This window comes from Culex quinquefasciatus, chromosome 3 (assembly GCF_015732765.1).
Source record: "Culex quinquefasciatus strain JHB chromosome 3, VPISU_Cqui_1.0_pri_paternal, whole genome shotgun sequence".
Classification (NCBI taxonomy): Eukaryota; Metazoa; Arthropoda; class Insecta; order Diptera; family Culicidae; genus Culex; species Culex quinquefasciatus.
The window spans coordinates 193631383-193637928 of NC_051863.1; positions in this window are offsets into that span (position 1 = coordinate 193631383).

Below are 6546 nucleotides of genomic sequence, written 5' to 3' on the forward strand. Positions count from 1 at the left end.
TTGCAAGTGTAACGTCACACGTCGAAAAATGACCTGTTACATTTTGTTAATGAAAAGTAATATAAAGATTATTAAGTGGTGCTGACAAGGAAATTAACAAAAAATCATCGGCAGATTGATTTTCTTGGAGAATTTCGGGAGCGATTTTCTTTTGCGAGCTTTGCCTCCTCTCTCTTTCGCGGGTGAAGAAAGTTCGCAAGCGAAATTGATTTTTTTTTTGCGATTATTCCATCCCTGCTCGTGATGGTTACAAGCAACCCCCTTATGCTTATACATCACTTTTTGTAATTGTCTGCTCTACAACTTAGTAAAAAATTGTTTCATCCTAAACCCTTTCAGTTAGAAAAAAACACGAAATTTAAAAAGAACAATTTTTTCGGGGCTATTGAAGATTTGAAAAGTACATAAAAAATGGACCTCGAATTCATGATCAGGGCCCAAAATTACCCCTTAGAACAAAATTTCACGCAACTCGAAGAGGAGTCGGGGAAACTTTTTCCGATTTCGTGAGAGTTGGCAGAGAATAACCCAAATGAAATAACTGAAAAGAAAGGGAATATTATAATTTAAGTTTAAAACAGTGTAAAGTATTTTTTTATTCAATTTGTTAATAATTCAAACAAAATAGAGATTTTAATCCTACATGCTTGCAATTTACTCCAGGTACAAAAATAAGTGAATTGAAAAAGTAAAACGTCTTAAAAATCATTAAGATAACCAAATGAATCTGGTCTGAAAATAACAGAAAAATAAATTTAATAACTTACTACAATATAACAAAAAATCTAAAAAAAATCAAAAACAATAAATTAATATGGTTTTCGACCTTTTGGGTAAATTCTCCCTTTTCAAATAAACAATTATTATGAGGTCAAGTTTTCTTGCTGCAAAATATGCTATATTTTCCCAAAAATTAAGTAAATATTTTTGAAACAGGTAATACAGAGAATCCGTCCTTTCACAATTGATTTGCTTAAAAAAAGCTAATTTAGCAATAAAACAAACCTAAGTCATTTCCAATTTCAAATCCACAGGAAAAGCCCTCAAAAAATGACCAATAAAACTGCCCGTTTATTTCGCTTCCGAACTTTCGTGGCCAATTTCGCGAATCGACGCCACCATCGAAGCGCAAAATACCGGCTTTCCCGGGCTGGCGGTAGTTAAATTGCTTCCGATTCGTTAAACTGTTAATTTTCTGATTTTCTGAGCCCCGCCAGCAACAACAACAACAACACTCACCCTCTTGCTGTGAATTAGGGTCTTCGAAATGATTTATGGCGATTGTGGCGTGCAAAATTTCAGAAATGAAAAATAAAAATCGTGATAGGAAAATCACCTTCCTCGAACGATGATGATCGAGCGTTTTGGACGAGTGGGGCCTGGTTTAAATTTCTGCTTTTGGCCACGCACGGCCCAACCCAACTCAGTTGATCGGTTTCAGCTGATTTCAATGCGAGCATAGAGAGAGAGATGGACTCATGCCATGTTTGCCAAACTGGACCGAACGTATGTGGCTCGATCTTCCGGAGGAGCAGATTGATGAGGAAAAAATCGGACGCCGATGAAAGTGGCCAAGATGCGATTTCCTCATGCTGAGGGAAAGATGAAAAGCCATACTTGAACGCGATATGTTTGTACGTGGACAGTTGGATTTATTTTGAAATTTTTTCCAAATTTGGTAAAAACACATCATAGAAAAAGAAAAAAAAATTAAAGCTGAAATCAATTGCTTTTGTGTTTGTTTCAAAAAAACAATACAGAATAATATTTCAAAAGATGAAATATTTTCAAAACAATTAAAAAAATCCCAATGTTCATCATTGATCAGCTGATGGTGCACGTCGATGCAGACCAAAACGCGATGATCGGAAGGAAATTTATGAATTCTTTCTCCTCGCTCACATATCGGGGTAGAAAATTAAAAAAAAAACTGATAACGGTTATTGCACTCGATTCGAATGGAAAAAAACAAACCTCCACCCCACAGACCCCACTAAAAGGGGAAATGCAATTATGATTAAGTGGATCGTTTCCAGGTGGGTTGAAGCGTTTGAAGAGTGGAGATCAGAAGGAATAACGTGATCAAATGCAATCGATGTAGTGTATTGTGTGATGTTTTTACTACCTATTGAACTTTAAATGATTTATTTTAATTGGTATTGGTATAAAAATTAAAATGTTTTTTTGTTCGTATATATTTTTAAATATAATGTTTATAAATGTGAATAGGGGAAAGTGGGGCAAGAAGAACAATCGCTCGTACGGCCGTAATTTTTACAGTTTTGATTATTTCCAGTATGAGGAATTGTTGCTAGCAATGCTGATTCTACTACCACATAACCGCCAAAACGACGTAAACGCCACGTAGCATAAGGTTTAATGAAGTTTTTTTCAAAACCTTTGTTTTCTTATAATATTTGAAAAGTACAAAATAAGGCGTAGGGTTCGTTGTAAGGCTCATTTTATCAAAATGCATTTTTTCCTAGATCAGTAGTGTCCCTACGAATGACTTGCACCTATTATAAAGTATGATTTAACTTTGGTTATTTTTGTTGAGAGCTTTTAAAAAATCTTGTTCAAGTGGGGCAAGTGTACCATATGGATTTTTAGTATGGAAAAAAATACGAATTGCTGCAACAACATATTTTATTGGGAAATAAATACATAAATGTATTTTAAAACTGATAAACAATTGTTAAACAAAATTTTTCATACAAAATATTGTTATATTATGAAAATTTCCGTTTTTTTCATTGAAGTAATAATTGTTTTTCGTAAAAGCGATCAAATTTCTAGTAAAATAATATTATTTAATCTAAAAATGAAAGAAACGTTTCAAATACATTCTAATCTGATGTATCTAAGTGATAACAGTTCAATTGTTAGCAAATTAACATGTTGTTTCATGCATTGTTCCTCTTGCCTCAACGGGTTGTTCGTCTTGTTGAGTACGGAACGTACGGAAAATCTTTTTTTTATTTATTTTTTGCATTAAAAAAACAGGATTTTTTAAAAATCTTGTTCTATCAGAGTCTTAGTCCGGAATAAGATGATGATTAAAAAATCCGACAGATTTTTAACGTTTTTAATGGGTTACAACGATCATTTCCTTAGCTTCTTACACTTGCCCCACTTTCCCCTATCGAATACCAAATTTTTCAATAATTTAAATATGTTTTGATAAAATTTTCAATTACCCTTTTTAATAAAAAATACACGTATAATATTTGCGAAAAACGAAGTTACATTGAATGCTCAAACCAGTACAATTGGGTCCTAAAATGAAGCTTGGATTGCTGATATTATTGTTTACAGCGATAAAGCTTATTTTCTGAGTACAATGACCCTTTGTACGACCACAAAGAGTTTAAAATGGATTTTTAAATCAATTTTGAAAAATTAACCTCGCGGTCCTTCTTGACAGAAAAGCTCCTACTTGACAGCTCGTTCCAAGGGGACCATAGTTGATCCATCAAACAAATGTTGTCTAGCCAAAAAAAAAAGTAATAAATTTAAAAAAGTGATCAGAAATGGTTTTTAATCGTGTTTTTACCGTTGTACATAAAAATTTACATAGGGCTTTAGTACTCAATTGAAGATATTTGGGTAATTCTCTACCAACTCACACGAAATCGGGAAAAGTTGCCCCGACCCCTCTTCGATTTGCGTGAAACTTTGTCCCAAGGGGTAACTTTTGTCCCTGATCACGAAACCGAGGTCCGTTTTTGATATCTCGTGACGGAGGGGCGGTACGACTCCGTCCATTTATGAACATGCGAAAAAAGAGGTGTTTTTCAATAATTTGCAGCCTAAAACGGTGATGAGATAGAAATTTGGTGTCAAAAGGACTTCAAAAAACCGTATTTTTCATCGAAAAAAAAACACTAAAAATGTTATAAAAACTCTGCCATTTTCCGTTACTCGACTGTAAAACATTTTGGAACATGTCATTTTATGAGAAATTTAATGTACTTTCCAACTCTACATTGACCCAGATGGGTCATTTTACATTTCATTTTAAAATTTCGTGTTTTTTCTAACTTTGCAGGGTTATTTTTTAGAGTGTAACAATGTTCTACAAAGTTTTTTTAGGCGATCAAAAACTTAATAGCATTGAATAAATAGAGTTATCTACGTGCGCATGTATTGCGTGTACGTACATGAAAAAAAGTGAGGTTAAATTTTGTACCGACCAGCAAATCAAATGGTGTGCTAGTGTACGTGAGAGTGGGCTTAGATAACTCTATTGTCGCTTGTGTGCTATCTTGTTACACGTCTGCCGTAAAAAGATAGCAAGTGTCTCAAGATAGCTCACAAGCTACGAAATGCAGCAACCTAATATTTTTTGAGTTTTGTCAAGGAAATTCAGTCTGATCAAAATTTTAAGCCTGCAATTATGCAACCGTAACCACAAATAGTGAATGAAAACTCGTTTGCAGGGGTTTCTTTCACTATCCTACCCCCCAATGTTAGTCATTCATCGACATGCCGTTTGAAATTTGCGAATCGTCAGCTCATTCATCGATTGGCTCTTTTCATTCATCTCGGTTCATCGTCGATTTTTGCTTTGTTTATTTACTTCTCCATTCGTACGCACGCCAGCGTTGCCAGTAAAACACAAATGGAAATGTTTGCAGATTTTTTCGGCAAACAGAAGTTGGGATTTTCACGGACAAGATTTATTTTTTTTACTGCAACAGTGCAATTCGCGCAAAACTATGTTAATAGGCCAATGTTGATTTGTAAACAACAGTTTGTCCTGCTCACGTCAGTTAATGTTAACATTTGCACATTATGTTTTTTCGCCAAGTGATTTTTGCAGAGTATTGAAAAATCTCCCAGATTAAATCCGAAACTCATTGAAAAAAAATTGGAATCAAAAAGAACGCTTGTGATTTTTTTTTTTTTGAATGCAACGTTTTCGGGTTAAGTCATTTTAAGCCAAATAATTTAAGATTTTTTATTATTTTTAAAATGTTGTCTTGTTTACCTCTGAAAAATACATATTTTAAAAACTGAGAAAATTGTTTACAATAGAGCAGAAAGTCAGGAATGAACTCAAATCACTCAAATTTTGTGAGTGACTTTTACAGTTTGGCCTAGTTTGACAGCTACATTGTCCCCAGTTTTGTGTGGGAGCGAAAAGGGGGCATATACTTTATGAAAATCTTACCTGTCAAAATTCCTAGCCAACCATAGGTTACTGAGAAAATGCATTCGAGCTACCCAACCCAAGTAACTCAAAAGTAACCAGTTGATTGGCAATAATTAATTTTCAATGAATGTAAGAATAGTGACACATAACCTGTTTGCGGTACTGTATACTGCCGTTCTACGCATAATTATCCCATGTTCAAAAAAGTAAAACTGACAAAAACGCGATTGAAATTTTTGATCGATTTCTGTTGTTCTACGCATAATTGTTCCGTGGGTTCTTATTCGTCCTATGTGTCCCCAATCGCCGCAGTTAGTAGTTTATCACTCTTATTTATGATTCATTTGCTATACAGTATGTAAACAAGACTCAATGCTTCGTATAACTAATGATTCCGTGAAAGAAACTACTTGGTGGGACACTTATGCGTTGAAGTGTAACGATGGGACAAACAGGCTTGGTGTTGTTTTTGATGAGTTTCCGAACAAAGTACTAAATTTTAAGGGTTTTTCGAAAAGTATACGACAAACTAAACTTTAAAATGTCAAAAGGTCAAAATCGTCATAAAATGACATGGGTCAATTATGCTTAGAACGGCAGTATAGGGCTCAAAAATTCACCAAAATTCAAGTGGATTTTGAATGCACCCGAACATGCTAAACATTATTGTTAATGCAGAATAGTGCATTCAAAATATATTGCAAAACATAGCATTAAAATTTGCAGTGTACATGCGTGTAATTATTAAGTTATTGAAAAAAATATTTTTTTCTCTCATGATTTTTCGAACGGATTTTGAAAGTGGGAGGGTTAGAAAGGGGGGATGATATTCAAAAACTTATTTGCAACAACCTGATTAAAATTACGACAAATAAGTTTTTCTAGGTGCTACCCATTCTGCCCTCAATTTTCAATCGATGGAAGCTTGGAAACTATTGAGCCGATTTTAAAGTTATAATGTGAAACCTGTGAAAATTTTTATGAACTTTTTGAAAACATATATTCTGATTGAAAAAAATAACAAAAAACGCATTTTTTATTATATCAAGAAAATGGCTTTAACTTCAAAACGGAGCATTTGATCATAAATTCACAAGAGCACTGTTTGATTCCAAATTCAATTCTTCATCCAAAAATGATTTTTAAATATTTTTCGGAGGATTTTTCGATACTTTTAAATAATTACTATTTAATAAAAATCCAAAAATTATGAAAAACAAAACATCCGATATTCCCTAGAGCTCAAAATTTGGTTTTTGATTTTGATGCTCTTCAAACTGATTTACAAAAATGTTCCAGAGTGCGATAAAAAAAAATTAAAATGTTGCAGGTGTATGAACTTGTACGCATCGCTTAATTGGGTCCTAAAATGAAGCTTAGATTACTGATAT